Source organism: Pinus tabuliformis, chromosome 6 (genome assembly GCF_031772625.1).
Source record: "Pinus tabuliformis cultivar Carrire ecotype Pingquan chromosome 6, CPIR1, whole genome shotgun sequence".
In the NCBI taxonomy this organism is placed as follows: domain Eukaryota; kingdom Viridiplantae; phylum Streptophyta; class Pinopsida; order Pinales; family Pinaceae; genus Pinus; species Pinus tabuliformis.
Genome location: NC_142292.1, coordinates 632,197,727 through 632,220,882, shown reverse-complemented (window position 1 = coordinate 632,220,882; position 23,156 = coordinate 632,197,727). Strand labels below are relative to the sequence as shown.

General features: G+C 32.1%; 1 pseudogene; it reads left to right on the top strand.

Moving 5' to 3' along the window:
- Nucleotides 1-23,156, top strand: part of LOC149260228 (potassium transporter 26-like) — a 125,180-nt pseudogene that overhangs the window by 89,554 nt on the left and 12,470 nt on the right.

Genomic DNA, 23,156 nt, shown 5'->3' with positions numbered 1-23,156 from the left:
ACTAGTTTACTTTTGTGATGGGAAATTGCAAATGATGTAACAAATACACAAAGAACAAACATAGTTTCTTTATACAACTGAAGCGGAATTGAGGCAAAGAAAATGGGTTTCAGATAGGTACACTGACTGATAACAGGCTGCAAAAAACAGAGATAAAACTGAGCAAAAGGAAGCAGGGAACCACAGCTGCACAAGGCAAAGACTGATCAGCGTACTCCCAACGCAGAGGTTTTGACATTCAGCGCACGTAGCCTTCACGGGACCTGCGTTGAAATGCAGAACCTCTTCACAGAGTATGCGCTGAAGCAGAAACGAGAGTTCTTTTTGGGTTCTGGGTTACAGTTTGCAGTTAAATCAACAGTTTTTGGCCAAATCAAAGCTATCAATTAGGTACAATTAGGAGGACGATTTATAGGAGGACTAAGATCTATCACAAAGGGCTGTTAGAGCACTTGTGTATCAGTTTGTTCAGATCATAAAAACAGGCCCAGCGAGTGGGCTAGAGTGGAAGATCTCTACTTTGCACTTGAAAATGGCAAGTTCATTTCGATTCAGCACTTCTGAGTTTATGAGAAGAACAAGACTAGAAACACAAATAAACCAACAAGATACTCTCCCCAGCGGAGTCGCCAATTTGTTATTGGGAAAAGTATCCAATTCGGAATACCCCTATCCCACTCTAGGGTGTGATAGTGCCTTAGCAACAAACGAAGTAAACTAATTGAGTATTCTTCTTTATGAAATGTAAATGAGGAAGGAGGATCTAACTAACCTGTGCCTTCTGCTAGTTTGTCCATCCAAATCACTCCTCTCTTCAGTAGCTCCCAGCTTCTTGCTCCTTCACCGGCCCAGCTTTACCGAATTCCTGCGAGATCACAAGAGAGAGAAACTACACGAAGATACAGATATACATTCATAAAAAGCTCAAGATCGGATTAAGCTAAACATGTAAGCATAACAAAACATCATTGGTACACAGCATGTAGGAGAAACTCAAATAGTTTATTGATAAGATAATAAAGTCCAAGAGGAGATACAACCAAGTGAGTTCTGATCCAGCATCTACCTCCCAACAAAGGAATCCCTTCCTCTCCTCCAACAAAGCATAAATCACCCAATGTACTAATCTCAATCTCAAACCAACAGCAATTCTCTGCAAAGTACAAAATTCCAGCCTCCTGAACCTCTGGGTGAGAGATCCATATATAGATGTGAGCAGAGAGGATGAGTCAGCTCATGTTTTGACTTGTGGCTTCTCTCTGTCAGTTCTTGCTTCCACTTGGAGGTTGAGAACCTCTTACTCATCACTAGTCGAACTCATTGAGGCAAGTGTCATTAGAGAAGATTCTGGAAGCTTCCAGGGTCTTTCCACCTCGTTGAATGAGCTTGCCATTTGTCATTTCCCGCTCAGCGCACCCTGGTAGTGCTTCCACCTGCGTTGCAGTGCACGCCAGTGTAATCTCTGCATTTCAGCGTAGACAGCTAGTGGAGCGTCTGAATTGATCCTGAATTGACTGTTTCTGAGTGTTTTTTGGTGGAGAACTTCTGGGAGAAGCTGTCATTGGTTGACCTTGTTCCTCTAGGGGTAGGAACAACTCATTTAGGGACTTTGGATCCCTTGGATTATGGACATTTCATGCTCAATTCTGTAAGGCACAAAAATGTCTATAACAATTCCACTCCACTGTGTACACACATCCCATTTTTCTAGGTAGTTTTCTCACATTGGATATGTTTATGGATGGAAATATCTCTCCCTAATCAAGCCTTTGATTCATTACATTTACTTGTTACACCCAAAGAAAAAAGGGAATATATCAAGAGGAATGTAAAGGAATTGTGCCTAACTCTAGGTAAAGTCGTGTAGCTGAATGATATACATGAATGGATAATTCCATCATTGTTGGAAGGCTTGCCAATAAGTGATTATCTAGGGTTGTGGTAAGAAAATAATACCAACAAAAAATTTATACAACCCTTGGGATATGCTCCTAGATGTATGATATTGCTGAAATAATGAACGAGTTAGATCTCTTTGTTAGAGGAGGATGCCAAGAAAATATCAAAAGAGAAGATAGTTGTGGGGCTTTCCAAGGCCCTCTTTACTAAACGATGTCTTATTAATTTTGATGCCCACACTAGAAAATGAGTTGTAATCCCCATTTGGGTCCATCACTCTAGCTTTCCCTTGATATTTTAGACTATTTATTTTTTTGAAAGAAATTACAAAAACCATGATTTTTTTTTTATGAAACAAATTTACCCATTCAATAAATAGGATTTATGGTTATGAAAGGTATTCATGTGGCCTTAGTCTTTTGAATATGGTTTCATGATTCTACTTGAACCATTTCATAAACCTTGGCCCACCATCAAAATTTATATTATCAATGAGGGCCATATAAATGTGGTAGCTATGATGCACATGGTCAATTGGGAAGGGATTGCACTATTGGAAAAAATACAAGGAAATGGATTCAAATTGATTTGTTCTTCCCTGTCTCACCTCCTCTATCTCCTTTGGTTCCTCCTTAGTTAACTCCTTAATAATAGGCCATTAAACATAGGATGGGAAGAACCTTGGACATTGCTCCACGACCCCTTATGCTTTAATTAGGTCTTGATGTGAGAATGGGTCTAGTTCATACTACCTCCTTGGAGGGCCCTCCCTCTCCAATTATTCCTACTCCTCATCCTCATCAATCCTCTAATTTATTTTTATTCTCTTTTTTCCATCTTCATTTCAACGGCCATCCCCCACTTTAGGCCCTCAAGGGTACAAGGATTGACTCTTATGCCTCTCCCTCCCTTATGATCTTGTAACATCCCTCCATTGTATGTAAAACTTGGCTAACCTAAGATTAGAAAATCTAGGTCTAATGTGTAACAAGGAAAGTAAATACTTTATTATTAAATTAAAAAAATAATTTATTTACTTAGAAAAATGAGACACCAAGAGATGAGATTCTTGCCAAATCCCATTGGTGAATGGAAAGGGATAATACTTTCATGATAAGAAATCTAGATTCAATTCCACATAAGCTTAATGGATTGGAGATAAATATTCATTAAGCTACTTAGTTGGAGAAAGATGGTAACTTAAGAAAAACATAAAAGCCTTGTGGGAGAATAAGGAAATATTCTATGAGGGAAAGCCTCGCTAGAGATAAAGGCGATATTTTTGGGGGAAATCCTAGGGAGATGGATAAAAGAGATCCATAAAAGTAGAACGCCTCTACTAGAAATCAAATCATGAAAGACGGTATTAAATACCCAATTAAGACATCAAAAAGAGGGAGTTGAACAATGGAAATAACATGTTGGCTAAGGGGTGAACTTGAGGAAGCCAATTCTAGGATGTGTAGTGGTGCTCGATTCTCCAAGTGGCATTATTCCAATTTATCTTGTCTGAATCACTTGCATGGGATGTACTGTATGGTTACTCCTTACTTTTTTATGTTCTCGAATCTCTGAGCATATGTGTATAGTTCTATGTGTTACCTTTATTTATGAGTATGATTAAATACTTATGCATGTGAACGCTATTGAGTATAAATTAAATTCAAGTGTAGATTTTTTTAATTCGTGCATAATACGTAATTATAAATATTTGGTCAAGGAGCTATATGAAACATGTTAATATTGAATACTCTGCATGTGACCACTATGCAAGGGTATAATTTCCTGTGTTAACTTGGTTTATGTGATGATTATATACAAATGCATTAAGATAACTATTGAATCTAAATTTAATCACAGTTAAAATTAGTGAAGGAACATAGTATGTGGTTTGTAATAATGTGTCAAGGAGGTATATGAAAAATGGTATCAAAGATCTAAGTTCAAAAATTTTGGCCTATGGACCAATCCTTCTCTATAAGATAGAAATGAGTTGTTAGGATCTGTTCCAATGAGTTGTAAAGTAGTGCCTTGATGCATTAGGATTCATAAGGTTTGAAGTTGAATCTGAAAATGATTTATTAGAGGAGGGTTTTTGAAACAGAAGGTAACTTTGAATTGAGGTTGTAAAAGTTATGGATTTTGAAAAGTAGTTCGATGTATCTATGACAATTATATATCGTGATTAAGGTTTCAATCCTGCATGTTGTAATAAATATTCTTATGGATGCATTTTTCTCCTACATATTTGACCAAGCATTGTTCCTCAACAATATGCAACCAAAAGTCCTCTCATCGAGTGTTTGAAATGGTCATTTAGTTGCACAATAATTTCCAATAGACAAATTCCAAGTTCTTTTCCATCCATGTAAAAAGCAATTATCTATGGCTCTCAGGTGTAAAATCCTCTCCTAGGGTAGTTGAGCTTCAACTCATATAGACTCTCGGAGTGGAAGGCGTGGGCTTCTCCTCTTTAGGAAACTCCCTTGTATTTATGGTTGGTATTACTTTAAAAAGAAATCAAAATGGCTTATCTTACGATGTTGAATGCCTATGTTAATTCATTGATGTGGAACATAGTAAATAAATCTAGTAATTGGAACCTAACGGTCCACATCATTGATCTAGTATAGTCACAATATATATATATATAGCCAGGGAGAGAGAAAGAGTTGCAATACATATTTTAATGACCATTTGAGTTTTAAAACAAATTACCATATGCCTGAAGCACTAAGGAATAATATGGGTTGAGAAATGAATTTATATGTTTAAACAAGTATGGTGATTGGATTGTTCCACAAAAACCATATGTTATATAGTTCCGATATAATTAGCTCATGGGGTATGAATATAATGGTTACAATCCTTTAAAAGGTGAACAACTAAATAAGTTATAGATATATATAAGGATGATAGGTGACTATATTTTAATATAATTGCAGTATTAAGATTTAACATAAATGTTACAATGTAAAATGAAAACTGTTCCAATCGCTTAAATGATATCAATCACATATAAAATGAAATTGTGTATCTGAAGTAATCCCCGCGTGACTGTGATTGATATTTAAAGACCATGCTGAGGATAAGAAAAACGATGTAACTTCCGTCAAGTAATATTTATTAGAACGGTAAAAAATATTGTATTGATATGACCATTCTCAGAAATATAGTCAATATATCTGACAAGAGGAGGAGAAAAAAAATCCATGCCAACGTCGTCGAATTCCGCAAGAGTATCTATGTTCCCGCAATTACCTCCCTAAACGTTTTGCTTTTCCATCCTCGAACCTGTTACCCCACCATGGGTACTACCTTAGCCTAATCCGTAATGATTTGGGTTTCTCACAACAATTCCAATAACGGTGGAGGCAATGTGCATCCCATGGCCATCCGAGTCCCGTGGAGACATGAAATCATTCTATGAGTCTCCAATACTAACACCTCTCTTATAGAAATTCCCTCCTAAAATTTTTTGGCTGCATGTGAAATTGGATGAGGTGGTTTTGCCTGTTCCTTTTCATTTTGACGAAACATGGCCCAACCCCATATTCCTCGAAGTATTCTTATATCATAAGTAAAAAGGCTTATTGAAAATGCATTAAAACTTCTCCCACAACATTGAAGTAATGTTTTTTTCTCTATGGCATCAGATCATGGTGAGCCATAGATACAATTTCCTTTCAATCGCCAAGTTCAAGAGGATCAGGGTGATGAGAGTGTGACACTCATGTTTCAATTTCAATACAATTTTTTTCACTTGCTTTGTTCACTGAGATGGAGTTTCAAAAAAGCAATTAGTGGATATCCGTGTTGCCATGCCACAAACACTTTTTTTTGGATAATGGTAACCCTCATATCCTTAGGTTGCATAGTGTTTATCCAAGCTTTATATATTGTTCAAGTCATAACACGACCACCATGAAGTAAGAAAATCTTGATCGATTGAAAGCATAACCACATCTTCCTATTCAGAATTGAAGAAGAAAAGTGTTGTAGGATTGATGTTTCCTTCTACAAATACACAATGAAATTTTTTTGCATGTCTCATCCGATGACCCTACCTATTTCTGAAACAGTGCATTGCTCGAGAATTAGTTAGGTTGCACTCAGTGGGATAATGTTATCGTCACCTAATGCTTATCCTCTTTCTTATTTAACTCTTATCCTATCGATTTATAGGTTTCAATATATATATTTTTGAAAGGAACAGATCCGCCGATGTTTGAAGATCAATGGGATAAAGAGGCCAAGGAAATCGTCAGACAATATTTTTTACTGCCAACAACGGAAAAGGTCCCTGATGTTTTTCTAAGGGGAGTTAGTTTTTTTAATTGCAAGAAAAACATTCCATTCAATCTGAGTAAGATGACGGGAAGTGATGTATTTCATCATAGCCATTGTGAGTGGGAAGCTATGTAGTTGAATGTTCTTCGTGCATGGGTTGATGATGAAAATCTATGTCTATGTAGAGAGACAAAGATAGTTCCTCACATTGAGTGAATGTTCAGAGGTACAGTTGGAATGAATCCTATAGGTATTGACATAGGAATGATCTGCTAGTGTGAATGGACATATATTTAAATATTATATTTAGATTGTTCATATGTGCATTTTTTCTTGCTACCCGAATACTAGAGCTTCGCCATTGAGTATAGTGTTGTTGTGTTATTTATGACTAACAGTGTGTTGTGCAGGGGTTACATATCAACTATAGTGATTATCATTGTTATCGCTTTTGTCATTTCCTAAGTTTAATGCATGTCGTATGTGTAAACTCAGAGTTTGATGTAGTTTCTTGAGGGTACAGTATTGATTCATTGTCGAGATACTACTCGGGCCCTGTTCTATGATTCTGCGTTGATTTGTTATTTATATAAGTAGATTGGTTTGTGTGAGCTTATGTGATTACGATTTAATTGGTTAAATACACTAAATGTATGGCGTTTTTCCTTAATTCTGAGAGAGTGGAACTTCAAAGTCTCTCTGCTTGCTAAGGTAAGAGTATTACCAGCTTCAATTTTATTAAAACGCTAATTTACTGAAATACTTAATTATAATTTCCTTGATGGAAAGAATGTTGTTTCAGTTTATTCTGTATAGAGCGGTCATCACGTAAAAACAAGAGTAAATGACGTGTGTTCACTTGGAGTATAAATGAACTACACAGAGGTTGGTGTACAGTTTTCTATGAGCTAATTTTTGTTTTTAATGAATCTCATAATACAAATACTTGTTATTCAAAGTTAATTTACATTATGCTTGAAGGAAGTATGTTTAGCCTTCTCGTTGCATATGCTGAGTGGATATTGTTCCGAAATCATGTTGTGATTGATGCCTATGTTTACATATATGTATGGATTTCAGGTAGGGCTCATTGTGTGGTTACAATGAGCTGCATTGATATGTTTACATCCATGGATCAAAATTCTCACAATTAGCTTGAGTAAAAAAAATAAAATTGATTAAGACGCTAGATATTCATAATCAAGATTAAGGATTGAACAAAGTTGAAGAATCACAATATATTAGAGACTTAAAATGTGTCCGGTACTGGATTCTTGAAATATACTATAAAGGTAAAATATTAAACAATATATCTCTTATAATTCATAAATTAATGTAAGTTGCACTTATAATGAAGTTCTCAAAGTATTTGGATAGCTATAGTAGGAATATGGGGAGAAGAAACCCTGAAAGGCTAGACTAAATAAAATAGTTCTGTAATGAGGAATTTTGGTGGATTAAAGAGTAATGCAAGGAAATATTAAAACACTTACATGTTGATTATTTAATAAGTAGAAAAGGTCAAGCCTCAATTGGTTCCTTTTTTATTGTGCCTACTTATGGAATGATGTGAAGATTAAAATTTTACTTATTATATGTGTGAAAGTTGTTCAAAAATTAAGGTATTGTTGAATGATATTCTGAGGGCACAAAAAATATATACCATGATACTTGCAGGGCTTTAAGTGTTCATACTAGAGTGGGAGAAATAAACAATTTTGTAAAAATTGTAAAGTATGGTTATTGCATCGAAAATGGGATGCTATAACCATAGTATTAATGAGATATTCAATTTGATAATAGGTAGTATATCTCTAAGAAGAATATATATATATATATATATATATATATATATATATATATATATATATATATATATATATATATATATATATATCATTTAGGAATGAGAAGGTTCAAATACTAAATGCCTCCACATAAGAGGAGTAAAGCATATAACCATCTTAGGAAAAATAAAAGTATATAAATGGAAATTATATAAATCATCAAGTAAGAAGTCCATGACATACTATCAACATTAATAAAAGTTGATGGTTAGGTAAGTTGGTTCCATCCTAGAATAAATTATAAAGGTCTTGTTTAAGGAGATCTGTTCCTAAAGGTTCCCATGAGAAATCATTAAGCTCATGAAGGACAGTTCATTGTATGAAACTATGTATTTGTAAAACATGTCCTTCAACTTAATATTTGATTGGTGCATTTACATGTAATGACGTAATCCATTTTGGAATGTAATTTTTTGGGGAAAATTCTATTGAAGGGAACTTAACCTTACCAAGTTATTATCTTCAGTAACATATGCATATTTCGTTGGACATGGATAGTTTAGGCTTATAGGTGTCTTTGAGCAAAATAATATCTAAATAATTGTAACTAATATAAATAATAAGAACAAATTATATGTTCAAATCTAAACTGAACAAGGGTGAGAGTTGTGAAGAGTATGCACACATGCAATACAGCTTACTATATGAATGAAGACATCATACATTAATAATGTGAGACCTTCATAAGTAGGTCAATCGCACTGTCACCCAAAAGTACCAATATATAATGGAAGTGTAAAAGTGGCTCCTAAGGATTGCAATTAATATTAGTAAGAAAATATTAAATACAAGTTCAAGTCCACATTCTTGAGTCGACTTAGAATCCAATGTGTCAACTCAAAGCATGCAACCAAAAACTTCACAATCTTGATGAGCATTCCCATCCGGATATGGATGGAGTTCCACTGATATCTTACAATAGGAATGTTTCCAATATGAAGGAAGAAAAAGATACTTTCAATAGAAGTATTGTAGACCTAGAAAAGATACTTCATAAGGGAAGTGATAAGACTAAAATGATCTGTGTGTATATATAAACTTTATATGACAAACATATTGATATGGTGGTGCTGATGAACTTGGACTAAAAATACAACACTTCAAGTGCATCATAATGACTAGCAAGAAGTACACTAGATTTGAAATATGATTGATCTGAATTAATAAACCAATCTTTAGTAAACCAGAAGTTTTTGCATTAATACAACTTATGATAATCAAGGGATCTTAGGCTGGAAGTAAAATAATGCATGCATCAACTAAAATGGAACATATAAAATGTTCTAGACGAGGAAGAAAGAAGATAACAAATCATAAAACAACTAAGAAGATGATGGCTAAGTGGCACTCATAATCAAGATTATTGTGCACAAAGATATTGGGTATTTAGAAATTTATTCAAGTAAATGGACAACCGTATAATATGAAATGCATATTTTGTACCACTATCAAACAATATTGAAGAAGTCTACTAGTTAGGTTGCATTAATAGTATTGTTTGGTTCTGAATAGGACAAGGTAACAAATATTTCCTAAATAGCATGGGAATTCATGTTGATGAATTGTATAATTGATAAATGAGTTATATTGTTTTGTATTACAAGGGTGATTTAATGTTTAAGGTGAAGTGTAAACATGTAAATAACCTACGTTCACACCTTCCTACACATAGTGCCTAAAAACTTGGAGGGTGTGGAGTTGAGAATATTGTAACCTTCATTTATAACTCATGTATGGGAAATATATGTATTTTCATACTGATGTTGGAAATATGATACATGTGTTGTCCTTGATGGAAACTCACTCACATCATAGTTCAGATTTGATAAAGGGAAAATCACATTGTAACAAGTCAATTCAAAGGTAATAGGGCATTAGTACAGAAGAACAGGAAGTTGGAACATAGGTCTACTCATTAGAGTCAAGAAGTTGAAGGAAAAGGATGTTGTAAGGTAATTTAAGTTGTATAAGAAGGTTCACGTTATCCAAGAAGTATATACATGCCAGTTCAGAAAATAATGTATGGCTTGGAAAATCAAGGAAATTGGGACTAAAGAATACCAAGGGTCAATACCATGCTATTACCGCACAATATTGAGTGGAGTAATGGTTATTTGATCGTGTCCAAGAATACCACACGATCTAAGTGTTTTTATGGTCCGAGGTATTGAGGGAGACAAAAAACTATATAAGGAGGAGAAGATCAAAGGGCCAAGTGTGCAAGTGAAAGGGTTTCTCAAGAATACTTCTATCTAAAGTATATTTTATGTTGCAGGGGTTGTGATTATGATATGATCTGAAATATTTTGTGCACCGTGGATAGAATGTTGGATCAGGATCATGAGACCTTAAATGACTTATCATTGTATGATCTGATATTGATTTACCTAGATCTGATTGCTTATGCATGTTTTATTCTGTAAATGTCATAATCAGGGTATGTTTGAAGTCTGGAATAGTAGTCAAGTTGTAAGTTAATATTTACAGATCTATATGTTGTGTCGTCTTGGTAAAGGCGCGTATACAGGCAGGTTTGACTCTTCTAAGTAGTGTATGCAAAAGAAAAGCTTGTTGTTCAGAGATGACTAATGTGTCTAACCAATGATGATGATATAATGTTGTATGTCAATGATGTCTTCTTAGATCTAAAAGTAAAACTGAATGCAAAAGGAATTTGTGTCTGATTGATTGATTAATTATGTGAGAAGGGTTATCTTTGTTGTTGACTATTTAGATCTCTGCAAATTGACCGTTTATGTTCAAAATATTACTATATGATACAACTTTAATTCATAAGTCTTTATGATTCAACAGTTTTGGAGGTATACGCAGGTTTTGTTATAGGAAGTAGCGCATACATGTAGGTTGGTATCATTAAACTAGCATATACATTCTGATGTGTGAGTTTTGAGGTTTCATCTGGTTCTGAATGATGATGCAGGTATCTGGGTTCAACATAGTGTTTTGGTGACAGTGATCTGACTGTTCAGATTGTCTGGTTTTTAGTTGGTGCAGTTATTATTATAGATTTTGAGCTTCAAAGATTTTGATGGGTCTAGTGTGAAAATTTGATGAAACGAGGCCTTCATATTGGGTTGTTGTGTACCAGGAGCATCTTGTCTGAAAATCAATGAAACATGGTCCTTGGAGGAAGAGAGAAGGTGGTGGCCTTTTATAAGTTGGCACCTATGTACTAGTAAACATGTCGGCTAGTACAAGAGCTAGCATGTTGTAGCTCCCTTCCAATAGAAGCTCGAGAACGAGCGAAGGTTGTAGCCTTCTGCAGGTGACTGCCTATGCACTGATATGAGTATGCGCCAACAGAAGATTGTAAATAGATTTTCATTATATTAAAAGAAGACAAAGATGACAACAATAGGTGGTTTTTCTCCCACATTAGGTTTCCAACTTAAATCTTGGTGTTCATGTGTGTTTCTTATGTGTGATGGTTTATTATGCTATTATTTCACATAGTTACTATATAATAAGATACTAATGCGCTGATTAATAGTCAACACATGATAAATTGACAAAATCATAAGTTCTTTGGGTATACGCTAGTTTCCTTAATCACGATAGTGTGCACATGCAAGTTCACTTCACTGAACTAGCGTATATAAATCTCATTAGGAAATGAATATTATTTAATTGTAAATAATGATTCACCCCCTTCTCAGTATTATTCGCAAAAAATGATTGTTCAATTCGTTTTTAGACATACAAAAAACTATGCATGGCCAACAAGGTGTTGGAAGAAGTGTAAAAAAAGAAACAATAAAGCATATGACATAACTAGTTTATGTGTAGAGTACTTTTGAGTACCAAAAAATTATTTTCCTAAAGCCAAGGCTATTTTTTTATTATCAAACCTCAAGTATAGTACTAAAATTCATACTAGATTAAAAGATTTCTTTATGATTAGGCGGAGGTCATTAAGACCTAGTTTAATGATCGAGTAAATTCTGAAACTCAAAGTTATTGGTAAGATAAAGTTTTAGTATGAATGAATTTGCTAAAATTATTCTAAAACCACAAAACATATGAAAAGGATTAGATAAAATAAAATCACCCGAACACTTCGACATAAAAAAATGTTTACTTATGCTGGGATTGTAGAAACTGAACAGGACCATGGAAATCCTTAATAAGAAATCGACAAATCGAGCACGGTTTGGTCGAACTTGCCTAAAGGTGATATGAATAATTGAAGGAATTTTTGGCATAATACTAACATGGTTGAAAACATGTGGATGAAGGATATGTCATGTAGGTGAGGTTATGGAAATTGATATTGGGTACACGTGTATAGGTGGTACTGCATATGTAACGAACCTCGACATCACACCACAACATATGAATTTTTTTTCTTTCTTTGATCTAGCTAATGATAATACATATACTAATGGTACTTAAGATCAACATTCCTCAACATGTGTGCCACTTTTTTAACATACCGCTATAAAATATATTCATTTTTCTTTATGAAACTCACCTTATATACTTAACCTAGTATATTCGAAAGGTTAATTTTTTTTACCTCTGATGTTATTATAATTAAATCCACGTACATAACTCTTCATAATTTAGTGTATTGTTTGTACCCTTTAACATTTAATGCCTTACTACAAGGACTGAGCACCACCTTACATGTAGGGTGATGACATTGATTCATATACAGTTATGTGGGGGGGACAACCTCCTTGCCTCACCTGGAACTCCTTATACCCGACAGTTATGCTATGGTTAGCCAAAACCCAATAATCTACCTCCTCATCAACCCAGCCCATGTGATCAGGGTACAAGAGGGCATGGACCTTTATGGTTAATTTTTTGAGGGAAATCTATGATTGAGTATCACCTATTCCAAATCAACAACCCGTATGTTTTATCATTAACCCTAACCTTTCCCTCACTTCCTAAATCATTCATACTCTTAGTTTCTTTGCACTCTTCTTTTTTGACACAGGTTGTTATCCCTTCACATTTCTCTGCGCCCATTTCATAACCCTACCCTATTCCAGATTATTTATGTCTCATCTAGGTAGCTTCATCACCTGGAACTCCATCCTACTCTATTTATGAGGCATAGATTTGTTTCCCTTCGGGGTTTGATAGGCACGCGTTTTATTACTAGGATTCTTGGCAAGCTCCAACCCTTCTAAGATGGGTTATGTGCACCAACATGGGGAAAATGAAGACTTGGTGTCTGAAAATGCCATCATTCAGCCTGGTCTAAGGTAAATTTGTTAATTTAGTTTTCTAATTGATTCTCCTAGAAATCTTGTACCTTTCACCTTGAGGATTTCATTTTGGTTTGGGTTACTTGTTGTACATGGTGAAATGTTGACCTAGGGCATTGTTCGAGCCAATGACTTCAGCTTGCTTGGGATTTCCATTTCCAACATCTAGGTTAGCTTATTTGTTAAGATTTTAAGGTTTTATGATTTTTTTTAATCAATTTCCATACAATTATTCTGATCTAACTAGTTAAGTGCTCCCCTGAATCTAGGTGGGTCACCCACAACAAGCTTCAACAAGTTTCTCTAGGTAAGGGTTTTGGGTTTGTTTTATTTACATGCTATAGTTCTGATCTGATGGATATACGTGCACCAATTCACATTTAAATTATAATTTTTTGTTTTTCCATCACACGTATGCTTTATACTAGGATTTGGACTGGTGATTTGTGGTGAGACTTGGCTCGTTGCCCACTAATTATCGCTTGTAAGGTTCCAGTTTAATTTCCTTTTTGTTTCGACCTCCTCCACTCCATGGAGTTTTTTTCAGTTCTGAAGAATACATTTTCATAATTGTTTCTCACCTAAGTTACTCCCTATGTGGAAAGCATTATAGTATACTCTCCATGGTTGATATCATCAGTGCATCTGTATAATTTTCTCAGAAATACCAAAGGGTTCCCTCTATTGTTTTGTCTAGATGTTTGTGTTTTCCAGTTAACCCAAGTTGATTTCTACTTGAGATATTATCTTGAGCACGATGAGATAATGTATATGTTGATATATAGATATATATATATATATATATATATATATATATATATATATATATATATATATATATATATATATATATATATATATATATATATATATATATATATATATATATATATATATATATATATATGGGTTCCAAGACTCTACTTGGAAGCTTAATGGCGTATTGACTTCCCACTAGTGTTGAAAAAATATTAATATACATTCTCTTTTGGTTTTATGCTCTATAAAGCTAGATCGTAGGCTCATGATTTACTGTAATAAGATATCGAACAACTTTTATGTTATTCCCTCAATTAGGTCCTTTCATATTTCTTTTGTCTCGCAGAGCACTCGTCTAGGAATTCTTAATTTTTCTTTTATTGGAAACCTCGAATGGTTATCCCACTGTTCTGGAGAGTTATACACAAGTAATATAGATACACACACACACACATATATATATGTATATATATATATATATATATATATATATATATATATATATATATATATATATATATATATATATATATATATATATATATATATGTACGTATGTATGTATATAGCTAATTTCAATATGTTGACTCTTTTTTCGTTTTACAAATTTTGAGCTTCTAGATTGGTAATATGTAGTTGCACCTATTATGATTTCCCTTGGTAGAAAGAGTCTTGTAGACATAGATCACGTTTTTGAATATTTTATTGTTGAAGTCTTTTAATACATGTTTGGTTTTGTAGTGTATGCATGGGATAGTCATTTAATTTATAGTAGGAATGATCCGGTTATTCTAATTTGCTTAACATTTCTACTATTGCAGTCTACTGCATGTTAACTACATGGGTAGCATGCAATACCTCTCTATTTTCTCCTAGCCCAGTGTAGACACCTCCCAGTAGGTGTGATAACACAGTCAAATTACATGTCTAAATGCATGAAAGTATTCTCACCATATTAATGTGCAGTGCTTCACTTTTGTTTGCTTATGAGTTTGTATGTTATACATCTAAATTTTTTCATTTTATTCACTATAAATTACCACTACTAGTATGCATTTAACTAAAAATACTCAATTTGTAAATGAAGTCTTTACCTTTCTTCGATTTTCACTCATATGTCATGCACATCAATTATCCTTTTATTTCACTGTAGATTACACTGCTTTCATGGATAAAGTTAAAATATTCAAATGTGAGGCATACTCTTTTCTTGCATATAATTTAAGACATGTAAAATTAATTACACTATCTATTATCTTCTTCTCAATCGACCAATAGGACATGCATTTGATCACTCATTTACTTTATTGTAATTCCTAACAACATGCATGCATTCAATTAAAGACATTCATTGTATTTGCACAATTTTTGTTTCCTTTAATATCTAACTACTACGACATGCATGCTCTCTGCTCATTTAATTCACTATGCATGTTATCTACCTACATACATTCACTTAAGAAATATTCAAATTATAAAGCCACAACTAGATACTAAGCCATACTTCATACAACCATTCGAATATCACAAATTTCACCAATATATCAACAAAGAATTCTATAGCTTATTTTTGGCATCTAGCATTCAACTTGCACATACTACATCCACTATATAAGATAACCATTATAACTAACCTACATAATTATTTTTCATCAAAACCACATAATTATCAACACGATTAAATTAGAAGTGGGTATAGGATCCTCTGACTAGTACTCCAATGCTTGGAATCTATGGCTTGTAACACTGATCCACCCAACCTTGAATCACCTATGATTCCCCCCAAGCTATGATAACCTTTCCAGATCTCAATAACCATTACTGAGCCTTTATAATGTTTATTTAACATTATCTTTCTCACAAAGTTTTCCTTGGTAGTGTCCAACCTTCTGGGAATCTGTATCCCCTTAGCCTAGGCTTTTTAGTTCCTTTTCCTAAAAGTAAAAGCCTGTTTTTCTTCGTACAGTTATTTTATCCTTGATCTTTATCTCCCACCAAGGTGTAATATATATCGATATATTTTAATTTAGAAAATTCAATTTGAATCTGATTCTTCTTAGATTCCAGTAGGTGTAATTTTCTCGGGTGTTAGCCATTATGATTTCCAGCAATGGAAACAACATCTTTATTATTAATTTAAAATTTATTTTCGAACCATAGTCAATTTGTCCCAATCCTATTTAAACCACTAGTAATAGTAACCAGAAAACAACTAACATTTTTAATCACAATGGCGGGTGTTACAGTGTAAAAACAATACATATGGTATTGGTATGGATGCACATATTGCATGATAATATATGACATGTATAATTGTGTGTGTATAATGCACACTATGTCTAGGTTCACATGATAGATGAGAAGGCACTGGATGATTGTTTGGTATGGAAACTAACTCAGAGTGTGTACAAAATAAAGAAGCTAAGAAGTGATTCAAGGATAAGTATCAGTGTTTTATTCCAGGTTTGTACGCATGTGATTATGATTCTAATCTATGTGGATTACAGGTGATATATAATTGATGGCTACATATGATTTTTAGTTTATGGTTATGTTGACCTAACCTGATGTGATAATTTTATACCTGTTGATTAGTCAAATGTGCTATTTTGACTTGTTGTGACTAATGCAAGGAAACTATAGCAAGAAAGTGTTCAAGGAGAACATGAAGGAATTGGAGGAATACATGGGAAGAACATCCATTTCTTTAAGTACAATGAACATGAGTAATCACATTTAAATTGTGGGAAACATAACTCGTGGTTACTCAAATACTACTATTGTATATCAAGTTATGATATTAACTGTGGTAAACAAAGTTGAGTTTCTTCATCTCAAATCTCTCACAAAATTGATTGAAACAAATGTTACAAGTAACAATGGAAGGATATTTTTTGGTAGAACTCCTTTGTCACTGATATAAATCGTTAGACCTGATTCAGATAGCAAGGCCATGGGAGCTTGTAAAGTCAGAAAAAACAACCTGTGAACAAGAAAATAATGTTATAAAATGTAGTAATACACCGAGGATAGTGTAAATTTAACGGGGGAAGTATGTAACACCCCTCCATTTTATGTAAAACTCAGCTAACATAATATTAGAAAATCTATTTATCATGTGTAACAAGGAAATTAAATACTTTATTATTAAATAAATAAAATAATTTAATCACTTGGAAAAATGAGACACCAAGAAATGAGATTCTTTCTAAATCCCATTAGTGAATGGGAAGGGATAATTTTTTCATGATAAGACTTCTAGGTCCAATTCTAGATAAGCTTAATGGATTGGAAAAAAATAAAATCCTTGCGAGAGGGAAAGGAAAACATTTCTGTGGAAAATCCTCGTGGGACATAAAGGTGAGACTTTCTAAGAAAAGGCTACGGAAATGGATAAAAAATATCCATAAAAGCAGGATGCCATTAATGGAAACCATATCATGGAAGAGGGTACTAAATACCCATTAAAGAGATCAACAAGAGGCAATTGATCCATGTAACAAACTTTTGTCTCCGGGGTGGACTAGAGGAAGTTGGCTTTAGGTTGGGTGGGGGTGCTCGATTCTCCAAGTGACATTATTCCAATTGCTCTTGTATGAATCACTTGCATGAGATGTACAATATGGTTAGTACTTACTTTTTATGTTGTTGAATTTCTCAGCATATGTGTATAATTGTATGTGTTATCTTTACTGATGAGGATGACTAAATACTAATGTATGTGACCACTATTGAGTAAAAATTTTATTCAAGTGTATATTTAGTGATTGGTGCATAATAGGTAATTACTAATACTCGGTCAAGGAGCTATATGGGACATATTAATATTAAGTAGTCTACATGTGACCACTATGCAAGGGTAGAATTGTTTGTGTTAGCTTTATTTATGTGATGATTATATACGGATGCATTGGGATAACTAATGAATCTAAATTTAATCAAAGTTAAATTTAGTGAAGGAACATAGTATGTGGTTTGTAGTAATGTGTGAAGGAGGTATGTGACAAATCTCTACTATTATCCTTTGGACCTCCCCTCATTTCTTATCCTTTTACCTCTTCTTTAGCCTATATTTTCGCACTCCATTCCTCTTTCTCTCTTCTCCCCTATATTTTACACAATTCTTCCCCTCTTTACATTGTAGTATGCCTAGTGAAATCAACTATACAAATTACTTTTGTGATTTTATAAGTTGAAATGTTGTTCAAAAGCTAAAAACTAAAAAGTGAATATTTTACGATGTCGTAAATATTTATTGTATTAATGAAATATTTTTTTTACTCATCTTTTGAAATATGAGAAGAGCTACCATATGAGAGGTTAGAGTCCTAACTCCAAGGAATAATTTAGAATCAATTATGATCCAAGAAAGGACCATAATAGAAAAATGAAAACCCTCCATTATGCAAAGGCGAGATGACCCTTGCTTGTTGATCTGAGTACCAAAAATAACACGAAGATAATTTTCATGACTGCAAGATGTTTTATAATGAATATTGTGTGAGATGAAGGAAATCCAAATTGGAAAACCAAGGTATATGTAGGAGATAAAGACTAGACTTGTACCCCAAATTAGCTAGACACTACTTGGGCTTGAGTAGGTGTAAAACTGCAGAAGATTAATAATTAGCTTCATGGCATGAAGGGATCCTAGAGCCTAGAGGGAACTACCAAGACTATATTTTAATGGTTGGGGGTCGTGTTTGATGTGTTTTGTTGATGTGTCATAGTTTGATGTTTCTATACACTATCTACTGTTCTGTTAACATATGGTCAAGAATGCCTGGTTTTGAGGGATTGGACGATGAGGATTTTAAGTATGAATGTGGAAGGTTAAGGTCTCAATGTTAAAGTTTGACTTGAAAGCTGAATTATTGAGGTTAAGGGTGGTTGTTTAACTATTATATGTTTTTGATTTTTTTATGAGAATATGAAGAAAAATCTGGCCAACTCTTAAACTTTGTTATTAAAAATGGGTTTTGGCTACATATATGAATTAAAAACCCTAAAAAACTTGGGGCACTTGAATTTTTTAGTGTTCCCATCTCAAACATTTAATTCGAACAAACCCGTACCATATTTTGGGCAATTTAGATTGCAATATATGGCATAAAACCTTTCAAAAAATTAATAAGTAAACTATGATGTAAACATGCTTTTCTTAACATTATTCATATTATTAATTATAAATAATAATAACAATATAAATAAATTATAAATAGTTATTAATATTTATATTAAACCTTCCTAAATGTTTTGCTACATTAAATCCTTCTTTCACGGGTTAATCAGTTGATATTCACATTCAAATAAATAAATATGAATGAATTTAATTAAAACTTATTAAAATATTAAAGTTGATTAAATAATAATAGCATTAATTTAACTTTAAAGTTATGATTAAGTTTGTAAGTGTTTTCGAATATATTTAATTTGTTATATATTCTAAAATATATATTTTAATTATCGGTGATGGGGTGCTATTCCAAAAAAGAAGTGGGAGAGTGGGTTATAGCGCCTACTAGTTTCCATTAGATTGAATGAAGGTCACTAAATCGTAGGGCTGGTGTTTAATGTGATTTGTTAATTTATTATGGTTTGATGTTTCTATAGATTCTTTAGTGATGTTGCAAATGATGTTATCATTAAAGTTTTGAACTTATTATTCTCTTAAAATATGGTAACCAATATTTGGTTTTGAGGAAGTGTATTTTAAGTACCGATTTGGAATGTTGAGGTCTCAATGTTAATGTTTAGTGTTAGATTCTCTTGAAAGGTTTTTATAGACAATTAAGAAGATTTGGAGAAGAACTGTTTTTAGTTCCGCGGTGGAGAGTGGAGGGTTAAATTCTTAATGTTCAATGTTAGCTTCACACTAGAGCTACACACTTGGTCTTAGAGGTGACAAAGTTATTATTATATTATATATTTTAGAGGTGACAAAGTTATTATTATATTATATGTTTTGGAGTTTTAGATCTAAATATGGGAAATTTTTTTATTAGATCAAATCTTAATATTTGTTGTTTAAAATGGTTTTTAGATTACAAATATGAATTAGAAACTCCAAAAAAACATGAGACATTGTGGATATTTGACAACTCAAACTTTTAATTCTACCAAATCGCTACCATATTATATGTGAATTAGGCCAACAAGTATGTCGAAAAACCTTGTAAAACATATAACACAATAACTATCACCTAAAGACTTTTCTAAATTCCTATTAAAATGTTTTAAATATATATAATAGACTTTTATAAATTCCTATTAAAATGTTTTAAATATATTTAATATTATATTTTTATTGATGATAAATATTAATAATAACAATAATATATGTAAATTGTAAATATTTATTATCAATATTTAAATTGAACTTTCATAAATGTTTAGTTCTATTAAAGTTCTTCTTTTATGGGTTAATGTGTTGATACTAATATTCAAACAAATAAATATGTATGGATAAAATTAGTAGAAAGGGATTAAAAAAAGGAGAGGTTTAATGCCCTGATTTAAATATTTTGTCATTTTGTTATTTGATTTTTTTTATATACTATGATGATGGTATATTTTTTAATATTTTTCAGCTTGAATTTAATTTAAAATTTTTGAAGTATTAAATTTAGGAAATAGTAATAAAATTAATTTATTTTTAAAGTTATAGAGATGGTTCTAGGAGTTTTCAAAAATATTGGATTTATTATATATTTTAAAATACATGTTAATTATAGTTTATTTGGGGTAATTGATTTAGTAATGATCATGGAAATGAAGTTTCACCAAACTCGAAGCCTTGGGTTCAAATCTTGTGCTATCCCTTCGATAGAGCTGAACAATTGGACATGATTAAGATGTAGTCCTACAAAGCTTACAAAAAAAATAAAAAAATACATGTTAATTATCGCTAGTGGGGTATAGGTATAGAGAAGTGGGAGCATGGGTTATAGTACTCACTACCCTTCCTTATCTTGAATTCATGTTATTCAATTGTGGTGATGTTTGATGTGCTTCATTGATCTATCATGGTTTGATGTTTCTATCGAATTTTTAGGGAAGTTGCAAATGATTTTAGTATTAGAGTTTTGGACTTATTATCTTGTTAACATATGGTTAAAACTTGGTTTCTCCTTAGGGAGGTTGAGATTTTGTGTCATAAAATCATGATGATAGTGATAGGATTAACAATGTAATATTTTTTGTTTTATTGAACGCAATACAAATTAGCTTAAAAAATACATTTTAATTAATGTAAAAATTTGGCTTTTTGAGGAATTGTGTTTTCAAATTCTAGAAAAAGGTCAAGATTAATATGTTTATTGTCTATTGTTTTTTAGGTCATGGAAAGTTTTAAGGATTCAAATTTAATATAAAGTTTGGAAATCTTGGTGAATCTTACCCATCCATAACATGAAATTATAAAATCTTCAAGCTTATAATAATTTTATATACTCTAAAAAGTTTAGGTGATTTTTAAAGTAAAGGTGAATTATTTTTAGAAAATAGAGAGAGTATAAAATATTAGCCCACATGAAAATATTGTACACTAAAATTTCCATTAATTTAAATCATTTCAAAAAAAAGAATAGGTGGAAAAAATTATAATTTTATTTTCTCTATTTTCTAAACCCTATTTTCTCTACTTTTTAATTAACTTTCTCAAAGTTCTTTTACTCAATTAATACATAGATATTTATCAAACTAAAATTTTATGAATTTCCATAAATATTTACATATTTTAACTTTTCTTGACGCTTATAATAATTTTATATACTCTAAAAAGTTTAGGTGATTTTTAAAGGTGAATTATTTTTAGAAAATAGAGAGAATAAAATATTAGCCCACATGAAAATATTGTACACTAAAATTCCATTAATTTAAATCATTTCAAAAAAAAGAATAGATGGAAAAAATTATAATTTTATTTTCTCTATTTTCTAAACCCTATTTTCTCTACTTTTTAATTAACTTTCTCAAAGTTATTTTACTCAATTAATACATAGATATTTATCAAACTAAAATTTTATGAATTTCCATAAATATTTACATATTTTAACTTTTTCTTATAGGGAAATGTAGATATATTAGTTTTTACATATACTAGAAATCCCAACTCTCGGTCTATGAGGCTGGTACATTTGTATCTCAAGATATTTGGTCCCTCTCAATGCGTGGAATATCTAGAGTTTATTTTATTCAATAAAGTTTTCCGGTGAAAATCACATTCAAACTGTTGAGCCAATGCGTTTCAAACCACCTAGCGTGATTGATCATTAAGACTAACATGAAAAGTGTGATCCCATCATGAAAATAAATATTGTAGATAAGAATAGAAAATTGTTCCATAATGATTCGAATATATATATATATATATATATAAACAACAATATCTAGATAAATAAATAAATAATTAAAATCCTATAATAGTCAAACCTAATATCAATTAAATATATATAAGTAAACTAATGTCCGGTAATAAATAAATAAAAATATAGAATAATAAGAACTAAAGAATAATATGGAGAATCAAATAAAAGAAATATTAAAAGGTATAATATATAGGGAAATAAAAATTAATTTAATAAACAAAATTATAAATTAAAAATAAAGAAAAATCTTAATGCATACTTAAATTAAATTAAATTAAAATAAAACATAAAAATGATCTTACAGTAAATAGACACATAAAGAAAACTAAGAATAAAGGGTAGTGATCTAACAATTATTAATTATCCAAACATCATCTCTATTAAGAGTATTTTATTTTCTTTCAATCTTAATAGCCTCCCTCAATTTCTAATGATGGAAATGATCAATATAAGTGATGAATTGGGCATATTATATATATATATATATATATATATATATATATATATATATATATATGGTGTTTTGTGTCCTTGGCATGTTTTTCCAATGCGGAGGAGCGAGTCATTCCATGCTTGATGTCAGCTACATACTCGTGAATCCTATGTTTTATAGACTAGCAAGTTTCTCCAATGTAGGAAGTCCCACGGGAACATGGGATGACATAGAAAAATTTCATATCTTTAGGGTATATAGGGTCCTTAAGAGATCTGATTGAGATTCAAATGGTTTTCAGGGCCCCAAAGATTGAAGG